Here is a 14,090-nt window from a genome sequence, read left to right as displayed (position 1 = left end):
CAATCTTGAGGACACCGTCATGCACTGGTAGTGCAACACGGGACGGGGTACTGGTTAACAGGACATTGTACAAGGTTCCTGCCTGCTCAGCCATTTCCTCCACCTCCAGGCCAAAGTTCTCAGCCACCCAACGAAGCAGGACCTATTGAGCCTTAAAATCATCTGGTGGGCTGGCCCCGCGGCCGCCTTGTCAGGGGATGAAGATGAGGACTGTGCCACCAGGGGAATCCCAAGGTCATCTTTCCCTGTGGAAGAGGGAGACTTAGGAGTGGGTATAGTCTCCTCTGCCTCGGCCTCTGAGCATGCCTCCTGCACTGAGCCCGGTGCTGTCAGTGCCACCAGCTGTTCCTCTGAGGCAGAGGCAGATGAGCAGTGCAAAGGGGGCATCACAATGACCGGCACTCCCCATGTGCTCCAAAAAGACCACTGTGCTGGCCACTGGCCGGGCTGCCACTGCGCCGATGTCAACACAACCTTGGGTGCCCATTTGCGCCAATGGGGTCTAGGCAAGGGGCTGAACTGTCCTTCCGTGCCGGAAGAATCCCCTTCCGGTGACCATGGTGGGGCCGTAGATGCCTGAGTCTGTTTGCTGACCATCGCCGTTGGAGACCGGTGCCTGGAGTGAGGGGACTGGTACCGGTATCAAGGGGACCGGTGAGAATGCCAGGAGACCAGAGGTGGGTCATAGAGTGCCCCCATGGGGTAGGTGACCAGGACAGGTGTCGAGAGGATGACTGGTGTGAGGGCGAGCAGTGCCAGTAGTACAGAGACTGGTGCTTCCCTCTAAGCAATCCATGTTGAGATGGCAGGGACCACAATCACGGTGCTGGTGACCAAGGGCCAGCCCCAGTGGATCTGGGTAGCGATCCCAGAGACCGCAATGTGGAGGTGGAGAGCGCGCTTCATCTCAGGGAATTGGTGGTGCTCCACTGCTCCCTGAGGAATCTTAATGGCTGGCTTGTCCTCGTGGGGAGCTTTTGCCAATTCCTGGGGCACTTTCTGCATCGGTATCGTGGATGGAGGCCTTTGCTCTCTCGGTGCCGGGGGAGCTCGCAAAGGCATTGGTGCCATCAGGGGATTAGATCCTATGCTGCTCCTGAGAATCTGAGGAAGACCTTTAAAGGTGCTAACAGACCTGACTGAAGAAGCACGAATACATGGCTCTGGAGTGGCCATTCGGCCCGAAGCAGGTCCTTTGCCCAATGACCCCTAGCTCTTCTTGGTGTTGGGAAGCCATGTTTTCTCGCCTTCTTCTTGGGTACTGGCAATGGGGAATGGTGCCAGGCAGAGCCCGGTGCCAGGGGCACACTGCTCACCAATGCCGAGGTGCTCAGTGAATCCTGCCAGGACTGCTTGGAAACCAGACGAAGGGCGGACTCCACAAGGAGAGCCCGTAAATGAATATCCCCCTCTTTCTGCATGCTCGGCCGAAAGTTCTTACAAACATGGCACTTGTCTCTCACATGTGACTCCCCCAAACACTTGAGGCAGCTGCTAAGGGGGTAACTTACAGGCATAGGCCTGTTACAGATGGTGCAGGGCTTAAACCCTGGAGACCAGGGAACGCCCCGCCTGGGGTGAAGTCCCCCTGGGACTCTAACTACCAGCTACACTTAACAGCTACTTAATGCTAACTACTGAAGACAAACTATGTACGAGGCCCTAAGGCTCAAAGTCAGTAAAAAAGAAAACTGCTAGCCCTTGCTATGCAAGGAAATGCACTCTGACTAACAACCATGGGTGGTAAGAAGTAACTGAGAGGGTGTAGGGCCTGTGGCGCCTGATATACCGGCGCATAAGCGTGGCACTCAAGGGGGTGCCACAACCAAGCCTACGAATACTCCTAAGGCAAAAATCTCTGACGACTGCGCATATAGGCGCACGCGCACCTAGACTGGAATCGACATGAGCAAGCACTCGAAAGAGAACTGTGATAACCAACACACAACATATTTGAACAACAATAGTACCAGAGAGCATTCAAGTTATAGAATTGCACTGCTATTGTTTAAAATGCTGTAAACAAAAGTAGTTCTCCAATTGTAACACTGTGGAAACACATCAACACAGATCTGAAATTACTTTTAATACTGAATTGTTTGCCCATACCTTCTTAAATGCCTTTTAAAAACCCACTATGTGTTTAAACTTAAAAAAACAAACATGAAAAAAATAGAAAGGACATATTTCACCGTATAATTTCTATAGACAGCACACACAGAAAACAGTGGCAATATTGTTTAGCCAACATTAAAATTGCTGCTATACTTGGGAAAAAATGTAGTTAGAGGGTGGCTGCTGTTCTAAAAATAATTTTCATGGAAATGTGGTTTACATTATAGGAGCCATATATTCCTATAGTTGAGACTGTAGCAAAATCCACTGGAACCTGGGAGGCAGTGTGGTCTCATATTTGAACAGCAAGCCAAGACTGACAAATGAATGACTTCAAGAACGTGGGCAAGTCACTTAACTTCAATGTCCTCATCTGTAAAACATGTACAAAAAAACCTTCCTTTATAGGGATAAAGTGAGGCTTAATTAATGGTTCTAGCATACTTTAAAATCTTCACATGAAAAGCCCTGCGTAAGTGCAAAATATTAAGTGACTGGTACTGCATTCATTGCTACTCAAAATTCCTACCCAAGTCAATGGTGTTTTTTTTTAGTACACAAGGAATGCAGAATCAGTCCATAAGGAGTGATGATACAAAGGGGTAAGAGAGTTTCTGAACATCAAAGGCAGATTTAATTTTAAAAATCAATATTTCCAAAAGTGATTAGTGATTCTCAATGCCTCAATCATGGGTACCCAGTTCAAGATACTTTAAAAGGGAGTTTTAGAACATGCCAAGCGTCACTTCTGAAAATAAAATTCCTTGCAGTGTCTTAGGTTGGGCACCTAAGAACTGAAGCACCCGAAAATCACTAGCCACTTTAGAAAACCTTGGCTATAAAGGTGAGTTAGATTTTGGTCAATTATGTCACCTACAGCAAAAGTTTGCCTAAAATGTGTTGGGTCTATCAGAAACATCCAGTTAAATAAGAATTCCTATGAATTCCTAGCATTGTCGAGATAGGATTGTGTTATAATTACTTTAGGAAATTTTTTAAAAATACAAATTTTGTATAATGACAGAGATATTCAAGTTTCAAAATGATCTATCAGAAGTGTTCAGTCAAGTTTCTTCCATAAATTTGTATATGCTTATTATGGCCCAATTACATCTTTACATGATAGGACTCAAAAGGAGCTCTCATGTTCTAAAGGTCAGAATTTCAGTATGTAATTACCCCCTGGGCCAGAAAGGTGTCTATAAGATATAGAACTAAGATGAAAAGGAGTTTTGTCATTGACTTCAATGGGATCATGATTTGGACCTCTCTTTACATATTTTAAAAAGGAAATTAAATTGAGAGAGAGAGAGAGAAAGAGTATATATGTTCAGACACAAAGGGACAAAAACCTGAAAATGCAAGGGTAAAGCTAACTGTCTCTCTCCCCTTCCCCTTCACCCCTATCATGATTCAAGCTAAGGCCTACCACCCATCACATCTTAGAATCAGATAGCATTTTTTGGCTCATGCTTCAGCTTGACTGTTGCAACCCAGGGTATATTTAATGTAATCACAACAAACTCTGTTATTTAAAAGCTGAGGTTCATAGCAATGGCAACAATGCAGACTAGGGTAGGAGAGAGGCAAAGCTGTTTCTGCTGAACAGATGGCAGTGGATGAAGTTTGATGGGTTCAGTGGGACTGAGTAAAACTAATGCCCCAGAGGACAAAGAACAATGTGACTATAACTAACCAGGCTCTTTTTTCCCCTGTAAGCTTCAGTCTCATCTCATGCCATCCTCGTTTTCATACTTCCACTAGCTAGGAAAATGAGAAACAGTTTGAAATCCTGGTGAATACTGCAGAAGTCTTAAATGATCATCCTTTGATCACTGTAGCAGTGGAGGATAAAGCATACTGAATTGTATGCCCATATCTTCATCCATATATATAAGCACCATTTCCTCTAATGTCGCTTGAGGTCCATACTAATTTCCCAGCCTTTGACATTTATTTTATTATTCTTTATTATTTGTATTATCATAGTGCCTAGGAGTCCTAGTCATGGACCAGGAGCCCACTGTGCTAGGCAATGTACAAAGACAGTTCACGCACTCTAGTAGCGTAGCATATACTTTTCTTCCTAATCACATTCTTCTGTGACTCAGACACCTGCACAGACAAAACCATATAAGAAAGTGTATGGGTACAAACAAATGTAAATCCACAAAGTGGGTTTGTGTTCATCTTACGAGTTAAAGAAGCTGGAGAGGGAAGATTTGGAGTTCTTGTGTCTGAATCTCTTCCTCAGACTGCCATTTAAGGTTTGTTTTGGATAAAAAGTGGAAAATGCATGTATTGTGCTAATGAATGTATTTTCATATTCATTCTTGCTATAAACGTATGTTTGGGGGGTTTTACAGCTAAAAATAATATTCCCTTTGCCCACAGTTCTGGTAATATTGTGTGTGTGTGTGTGTGTGTGTGTGTGTGTGTGTGTGTGTGTGTGTGTGTGTGTGTGTGTGTGTGTGTGTGTGTGTGTGTGTGTGTGTGTGTGTGTGTGTGTGTGTGTGTGTGTGTGGAGGTGACAAATACATGGATCTCTCTGACCAGATCCTCATCTCAGAAGAAATGGCACCCTAGCTAGCAGAAAGTGGAGAGATACTTTTTCACTACTTATGCTACCTAATTAGCTAGGTTTAGTGAAGAGTTCAACATAAGAAAATAAGAATGGCCATACTGGGTCAGGCCAATGGTCCCTCCAGCCCAGTATCCTGTGTTCTGACAGTGGCCAATGCCAGGTGCTTCAGAGGGAGTGAACAAAACAGGTAATTATCCCGTAACCCATTCCTAGCTTCTGGCAAACAGGACACAAGGTTTCAAGCCATTTGGATGGAAAGTAGGAAGTTGTCTTCTGTACAAGAGTAATTCTGTCTGTCTGTGGAAAGAGCTTCTCTTTCCCAAATAGCATTAATCTGGTCTTGCCCCGGTAAATTTGATCCAGTTGTTCTTCACCAGTTCCTGAAGTCTTGCAGGTAGATCGGACTGAAAATTAGAAATTCTCCCATGATGCATTGCATTGTGGTCATGGAACTCACACAATGCGCTATATTAGCTCAAGCCAGAGGAGAGACTGCTGTGCATCATGAGATGTATTCCAGCCTGGGAGCCCATCTCAGAGCAAAGAATGGGGACACCAAAACTAAAATTCCCCTGAGGTACTGAAACACGTTCAGGCAGACACCAATTAATGTCAAACTGATCTGAAACAAAATAGTTCAATTTGACAAAACAAAATGTTTCAAATAGGGTTAATCCAATGGAAAAGAAATATTCTATTTAGATTCTCCCAATGGATTTTTTTTTCAAAATTGACATTATTTCATCAAAAACTTTTCTCCAAAATCAACCATATTTTCCATCAAAAAAGGAATTTGTCAGAAAAGGCCCAACCAATTCTACCGGTAGGCAATATGTCATCTTAGTGAGGTTGGTGGCTGCATCTGTGGAAAATGAGCTATGTGTCTGGGTGTCGCAGATGTCTCCTTGGCAGTGAACCCTCTCCAAGTGGTCTTATGTAGATGCTGAAGAAGAGGAAAAAGAGGATAAATATCTGTGCACCTTACAAGGTGAGAGCCCTTGGAGAAGAGGAGCAGTTGCACCCATCACCACTCTTTAGGTGGAAAGGAGTGACTGGAGTTATTACAGTCCTGTGCGGTCTATTCCTGCTGTAACATGTAGGATGGTCTTCAGGACTTGGCAGTCAACTATGGCAAAAACTGCAGAGAGGTTCAAACAGTATGGGGCATTGAAAGGTAGCCTCCATTTTTTTGCCCAGATAAAATGCACACTGGCTATTTTCCTTCTTAAATTAGTTACTCAGTCTACTGCCTTGTCTCTTAAGCAGAGGATCTTGAGCCACAGGTCTTGAAACCTGGTCCACAAGGTTCCTGTGGGGAGGGGGAGAATTCATTACATGGCAACCCTCCACTCAAATTGGCATCACCTAGACCCACGATTTGTTGTTTCTAAACCATCCAAGACAGATGGTTACCCCGCCTCCTTTTGAAAACCTCAAGTGAAGGAGCTTCCACAACCTCCCGAGGCAGTCTGTTCCATTGTCCTACTGTTTTTACAGTTAGGAAGTTTTTCCCTGAGATTTCATCTGTTGTGTATATATATATAAAATGCTCAGCAGACAAATGGTTATTCAGAGCCAAGGCATATGTACAACTAAACTTCTTTTTAAAAAGAGGGAATTTGAGCTGTTTTAACCTTTGAAATCATGGTGAAGAGTGTAGTATTTCTTTTTTTTTTTTTAAGTTAAGACTTATCAGTGCATTAAACAAGGTCTTCAATCATTACCAATTGTGACCACAGACATATGAGAAATTCCAGGTGAAATGTTGCCATTTCCCCTCTACCCTCCAAATGTTAATAATCTATTCAAGTGGTTGCTTCTTCTAGCTGATTCTGAGGTAATAACTAATGACCTACTAATTAGAGTTGAGTGAATAATTGATTTTTCAGTTCAGTGGTTGACACAAAGTTTTGGGGTTTTGTTTTTGTTTTTTTCCCCCATTTTCTGTTATTTTCTGGGGGGTAATTTTTTTAATGTAGCTAAATTTAAAAATGAAATGTCATTTCAAAACTAAAAGACAAAAATGTTTCCCTTGGAAAAAGTCAAAATAAAATCCGTTCATTTTTTTCCTCAAAATTTTCTCTCAATATTTTTGTTTGTTTGTTGGCTAAATCTATTTGCTGAATTCGACTTGAGTTCATGAATAGTTTTGGTCAACCCTAAACTGCGTTTTTGAGCAAGCAAACTGCCTAAAATAATTCACTGGGCCCTACTTACTGCTAACCCACTGTGATATGACATCATTCTCCAAACTACAAACCCTGGATGGGGTTACCTGCTGGGAATGATGTGTCAGAGCCAGCTAGCCAGCATCTTTGATGTTGTAACATCAGTCCCTATAGCAGGGACTTTCAGAGATGAAACCTCTGGGAAAAAATCTCAAATACACAGTGGCTCTCTTGAGGGCAGGTAAAAGTTCAAGTATCAAATGTTCTCTTTTACCTGAGATGGGTCCCCTTCTTAACATTCAGGGGAATCTCTAATCTCAATGTTTTCTTTAATATTTTTATTTCATTTTACACACACACACACACACACACAGAGTGAGATTAACATATACCAACCATCCCCATGACCATGATTTTACCTCCCTCTCTTAAAACACACTCCTATATTTTTCAATAGCAAGAGAAGTGCTTAGAAAGATTTGGGAGATCCTTCCATGAACATCAGAATTCCACAATTATTTAAACAGATACAATGATAGTGTAACACACATGACTGTCACAGGTAGCCGGGGAGAGGATAACCATCTATGATTTCCCTGCAATGCCATTTGCTACCAGAAAAATCTGTAAGCACTGAAACTGCTGTCTCCAATTCTCTGCCAAGTTCCCTTCCAGAGCGAGGGATTCAGGTGGCTTCATTTACTCCATTTTTGGGAAAGATTTAATTTACTTTTGACATTATTTAGTATCAGTGTGATACACAAGAGTACTGATAAGAGACTGAACTTCATTTCCTGGCTCCAATCATTTCATATGGGGCAGGGTTACAAAAGGTCCCCTGACAGGGGTTAATATTCACTGATTCCACTAGCTACTGTTACAGGGAACCCTCTCAAAGTTGTCTTGACCCATAATTTTATTTATTTGGTGATGGAATGATCTGCCCAGGGAGGTAAAGAAGGGACAGTCTCTATGGGCCTGATCCGATTCCCATTAAAGTCAGTGGAAAGGTTGCCATGGGAGTTGAATCGGGACATATACAAGATCAAATATCTGTAGCACTAACCTACATGAAAAACTAGCTCCAGACAGGGAACTGAACTAGACTTATTTCAGTGGAGCGAGGATTCCACCCAGGATCTCTGTTTCCAGACCTGTTTTCTACTCGTTTGTAAAATTCATGTAATTATTTCATTACATTCCTCCCTCCCCCACAGCCCCCAAACAAATGTTTTAGTTCTCTTCCCTATTTACCTCCCAATCCAACAATCCTTAAATATATAAATCCACAGAACAGTGTGGATTATCCAGAAATTATAGCAAACCTACCAAAGGAAACCAGCATCTGAAAAACCTTTCAGAATGAACACAGCTCTCAATTTCTGATGTGTTCATAAATAAGGAGAAACATTATGAAATATATCTTGCCAGTGCCACTTTAGCCACTGATTTTTTTTCTCCTCCTCTGTAGCTATTTTAGAGTAAAGAGCTGATACTTTACATTTTGAAGGTTGTCCATGTTTAAAGACTTAAAAAAACTGAATTAGAAAAAACTATTGAAGTAGTGTATTAATTCCTTTTGAAATGTGGTAAGTGCTTTTCCAATCACTCAGGAGTCAGCAAAATAAAGTAATCATACCTTATTTTCATAGAAAATAAATCAAATTTATGAAGCCAGCTTCTGGAAACAAATGGGATTAGATGGGCAATTTCTTCAAAGGACCCTCTCCGTCTGAGGAAGCTATTCTGCACACACATGGTAATTTTTGATTATAAGTGACAAATTTTCTTGCTCAAATTACAGGTTTTCTTGTCTAAACAGCATTCACATGTGCAATTTAAAGGCTTATGTGGGACTTAAGTGAGGCATTGGTCTTCTGCTAGCCCTCTGCTCAGAAGGGCATTTCACCTGTTGTTGGTGAGCACATTCTCAACCTGAGTAGTCCTATTGATTTGAAGTGGGCTACTCATGTGAATAAGTGCTCATAAGCCTGAGTAATGGCTGTCCACCATAGTGTTCTGTTACACCTGCAAATGACTGTATGCACAAAGGTTAAGCCCAGTCATCTTTACTCAGGCCCTGGATTACACTAACTTCAAAGGAAATTGGGTCAGAATATGGATTTCAGGATTTCTCCTCAAATTAGAGGCCATGGTTTTTTTAAAAAATGTAGCCCCATAAATTAGTGTCTTTCTGAGCTAAAAATCAAACAACCAACCAAGCAAACAACCTGTCACCATACCGAGTCTAGCCATTATTTTTACTTTGCCTGAGATGATACTCAAAAACCAGATACATTTTTCTTTGTTTTCCCATTACAATGTAGTATTAATTTCAGGCTAACTAGTCAATAGGGCTTAGTAACTCTAGTTCAGCATCTCATGTAAGTAATGATCGATCAGTAGTTTTCTGATTGTTGGAAAACCACTAAGATATTCCCAGTGTATGGAAGATTGAGAAAAACTGTGAAATTAAAAACTGGAATTTGTTTATTTATGTTAGTTAATTTTGTGATTTGAAAGAAACGGGGGGTTAAAGAAGAATTACATCACCTCAATTTCTAGTTATAATAGCATCACAGTATTTCAGTTTATCAACTACCTAAGCATTGCAGGGGTACATTTTAAGTGTGATGCTCAGGGATTTAATGGCCAAGTGAAAGAGCATTTAGGTGTATTTTTTATTAGCACCAGTAACATCAATCATCATGGTAGAAGGCGAGTGAATAAACTTTATGCCTAGACTGCAGCTATGCACGGATGCATACAAAGATATCATCCGTGTAATTTCCTACATGTTGTGCTAACCCCTCACACACACAGAATCTCACTTTGCTCAGAAAATCACCGACTGTGAGAATCCAAAAACAAACACTATTTAAAGGTGTGTTCTTACTGAAGCAAAGCTGCTGGTTTGTTTTTCTTACAATATTTTAGCTGTTTAATATTGGCAGGTAGAACCTGACTTTAAAAATAAATTGGCAAATGAATTTTGATCACTATTAATACAGGAAAATCCTAATTTCCTTTGTGTTCATCTTCCGCAACAGAGTAAGAGCCCTGCTCGGACACATGACACACAAGGCCATCACAGAACCCAGATGCCAAGCGGTGAAAAATATTCTTCCAGCAGCTGCATCTGGCTCCTTGTTGGGCTCCATAGGCAGTGAAGCTGACAGCTCTGAAGTTGCCTGTGGGTCTGTCATAGAGTTAGACTGCAAGCTGAGCTGACTTATTCTACTCAATACCATTTTTCTTTGACTTACCTTTGATCCTGAGATATTTGTATATTGTTATGTGCTTGAGAAAAAGTTCCTGTGTAAATCCCTCTTGAGCGCTCTGTGTGTACGTATTCTTACAGGAAGAAGAGGTGATATCCTGTGAACATACAGTCGTGATCTGCATTACTTGTGGTGTTATCATGCAGTCATCTCATCCACATGCATAACGGAGCCTGCGTTAATGCACGCTGATACGAGATGTCCTGAGAAATCACGCAATCTAACAGCAGCCCTACAAACGACAAGACACGACCGTAGGTACCTTTCAACCTACCCATTCATATTATTCAAGTGCTAGTCCCCCTGTCTCAAAGAGGCTGAGTTTAGGCTCCTTTTTTTAATTTAATATTATTCTCATACGCACTAACAGAGGCCCAGAATATATTCTCGCACTGTAACCATAAGCAAACAGAGAGATGGAACCCTGAGAGAGAAGCAGGCATTGGCAGGGTACTGTGGGAAACAAGAAGGAAGGACCAAATGAGAGTGAATCATTCATGGTCAAAGAGTATCACTGACCGATCCAGCCCTAGAGAATACATCTCATATGCACATGCCAACCATGCCCTTTTAGGAAGACCAGTCTCTTACATTTTTTCTTTTTTTTTTTTAAGCAAAAGGTGCATCATTTTCCCTCAGTGTCTCTTTCCTGAAAATTCTCCCAGTATTTCACTGTAATTAAGGGTGTCCCATTCCCCCCCCCATCTCCCTGACAAAATGATCCTGTTTAGAGCTTCCAAAATTTTTTAGGCTTGTACAGTAGTTGCAAGTAAGAAATCCCTTTTTATTTTTTAAACTCACTTGTTAAATTCGAAAATCACATTTAATTCTTATTACATTTGGAGTAATTTCCCCAAAAAGACAAGGAGATATTTTGTCTTTGTTTTAGAGATCTGTTTTGTCTCATAAAATATTTGGGCCTACATTTAAAATTCCAGGGTACTTTAAAATGTAGAAACTTCTAATGTTCCTCTGTTCAAGTCATGTGGTTTATTGTAAATGGCTTCAACAGGGCTGGCATTCCACTATCCCTGCATGGAGTGGATCCAACCAAACTAGGGTTGTCAATTAATCGCAGTTAACTCAAGTGATTAATGCAAAACAAATTAACTAGATTAAAAAAAAAGTCATGATTAATTGCAGTTTTATTCACACTATTAAACAATAATAGAATTTAAATTTATTATAAATATTTTGGATCTTTTTTCCTACATCTTCTAATACGTTGATTTCAATTACAGCACAAAATACAAAGCGTACAGTGCTCATTTAATATTACAACAGTGCCATATGAGCGCCTGTTCTCACTTTCAGGTGACATTGTAAATAAGTGGGCAGCATCATGTCCCGTATTTGTAAACAAACTTGTTTGTCTTAGTGATTGGCTGAACAAGAAGTAGGACTGAGCGGACTTGTAGGCTCTAAAGTTTTACATTGTTTTGGTTTTGAGTGCAGGTATGTAAAAAAAAATTCTACATTTGTAAGTTGCACTTCATGATAAAGAGATTGCACTACAGTGCTTGTATGAGGTGAATTGAAAAATACTCTTTTGTTTATCTTTCTACAATGCAAATATTTGTAATAAAATAAAATATGTAAAAATAATATGAAGTGAGCACTGTGCATTTTGTATTCCATGTTGTCATTTAAATTGGCATTCTATTATTGTTTAACAGTGCAACTAAAACTGCGATTATGACTTTTTTTAATTTAATATTTTTTTAATTGTGATTTTTTTTTCAAATAATTTGACAGCCCTAAATCAAACCCTTAGGTACAGTAAACTGCCTAACTCTTCTTAAGGCTTACCATCAGCTAGTCTGAAGATGATGGAGTACCTCTACTCTCATTGCCTTAATGCTTGTTGAGTGCAGTGAGAGAACTGGGTGCACTACAAATATATACTATCGGACTCAACATCTTGAGCAAACGATTGCAGGTGAAAGGTTAGAGGCATTGCTGAGGCCATTTTGAAAATTTGGCTTAAGTTATCAGTGTAGTCAAGCAGGTTAAGTGACCTAGGTACAGTCTTCTGGCAATGTGTAAGCAAAATTTTCACTACGTTAATGAATGCTTATCAGGAGCCCAAGCACATGACTATTCATACAATCATAGAATCATTGAAGATTACGGTTGGAAGAGACCTCAGGAGGTCATCTAGTCCAACCCCCTGCTCAAAGCAGGACCAACCCCAACTAAATCATCCCAGCCAGGGCTTTGTCAAGCCAGGCCTTAAAATTATCTATGGTATTTCAATTGCTTGAAAAATAAGGGAGTCTCAATATTTTTGTAGCAAGTAGCAAAGTCTGCTTTGAATTTAGCAACAGCAAAACCTAGAAACAGCAGTGGTGTCACAAGATCTGGCTGTTCTGTTTTCCAAGTTACACACAGGAAAAATTTTAAGTGTTGCTACCTTTAAACAGCACTCAGAAGTTAGCTAGGGTCCTCATAAAACAATTAAGATGACAGTTGTGACGTTCTGTACCTCAGGGGAACAACCAGCACCCCCATGTTCATCCTTATAATATGATTATATCTAATGCAAAGTTTGTCATGTCGGCTGTCTTCGGAAGGCTTATGATGCACTGAGCATTGTTGTTATAGTGATATTATAGTAATCGTTATAGAAATGTTATAGTGTTATAGGTTTCATGTATATAGTTATGAGGCTGAAAATGTGTCCTCATGGCTTAAAGCAAGCCCAGGAAAAAACTCTCCAAGAGCAGAGAGGCAGTTTACACCTCATCAGGGCATTTATGGGATAAACTCAGCCCAGCCTCACAGGAACAAAGGAAACTGGCCTAGGCAACAACAAAGGATCTGTTGGACTCTCAAGTGAGTCACTCCCCTTCCTTTGGTCAGTTTGGGACTGGGATGAGGTAATGCTCACCTGACTCTAAAGCGGGGGGTGGGGAGGGCAAAGCCTGGAGGGAAGAAAGAATGTGATAAAAGGGAGAGACTTTGCCATGCTCTTCCTCTCTCTTCCACCTACCTCTACAGACACCACACCAAGCAACTGAAGCACTGATCAAAGGGGAGAGCCTGGCTGAAGAGCAACCAGCCAGCCTGTGGTGAGAAGCATCTAAGTTTGTAAGGGCACTGAAAGTGTTAAGATCAGCTTGTGACAGGTTCGGTCACAGAGATCTCCTTGGGACTGTCACCTGATGGTGCTGAAATTACCTCTGAGCCCGTTTTCCCTGACAGCTTGGGAATTCCAGAACCCTGTCTTGTTGAGCCAGACACTCTAGCCTGTTGCAACACAGACTGGTCCACACCCCCAAAGTTGCAGACTTAACTGAACAGCTCAGCAGGTTACCTGTCTCCAGCACCCAGACACCCAGTTCCCAGTGGGATGCAAACCCCAAATAAATCCATTTTACTCCTATAAATTCATAAAGCTTATACAGGGTAAATTCATAAATTGTCCACCCTCTATAACAGTGACAGAGAGATATGCACAGCTGTTTGTTCCCCAAGGTATTAATCACTTACTCTGGGTTTATTAATAAACAACAGTGATTTTATTTCAGAGTAGCAGCCATGTTAGTCTGTATCTGCAAAAAGAAAAGGAGGACTTGTGGCACCTTAGAGACTAAGGTGCCACAAGTCCTCCTTTTCTTTTTAGTGATTTTATTAAGTATAAAAAGTAAGATTTAAGTGGTTTCAGAACACCACTGAACAAAGTAAGTCACCAAGCAGTCACACAGCTTAGAATGAATTTTGCTTTTATTTCATTTGACCAAATCTGACTTGTTATGCTTTAGCTTATAATCACTTAAAATCTATCTTTGTAGTTAATAGATTTGTTTGTTTATTCTACCTGAAGCAGTGCATTTGGTTTGAAGCGTGTCAGAAACTACCCTTGGGATAACAAGCCTGATACATATCCATTTCTTTGTTAAACTGATGAACTCATAAAAGCTTGCAGCATCCAGCATAACT

At 41.0% G+C, this 14,090-nt stretch overlaps 1 protein-coding gene across 20 annotated transcripts in view; it reads right to left on the bottom strand.

Annotated features, from left to right (window-relative positions):
* The window catches only part of MYT1L (myelin transcription factor 1 like), a 379,271-nt gene that overhangs the window by 294,239 nt on the left and 70,942 nt on the right, over positions 1-14,090 (bottom strand). The window contains exon 1 of one of the 20 annotated variants that reach the window (XM_084622400.1): positions 10,134-10,153. The exons of the other annotated variants lie outside the window; for them this stretch is intronic. The gene's annotated coding sequence lies outside the window, so the exon portion shown is untranslated. Of the gene's footprint in view, positions 1-10,133; positions 10,154-14,090 lie in introns of those variants that run through there. 20 annotated transcript variants of the gene reach the window in all.

Source organism: Lepidochelys olivacea, assembly GCF_965140295.1.
Source record: "Lepidochelys olivacea isolate rLepOli2 genome assembly, chromosome: 3".
In the NCBI taxonomy this organism is placed as follows: domain Eukaryota; kingdom Metazoa; phylum Chordata; order Testudines; family Cheloniidae; genus Lepidochelys; species Lepidochelys olivacea.
The sequence above is the reverse complement of the archived record's forward strand: the minus strand, read 5'-3'. Positions and strand labels throughout refer to the sequence as shown.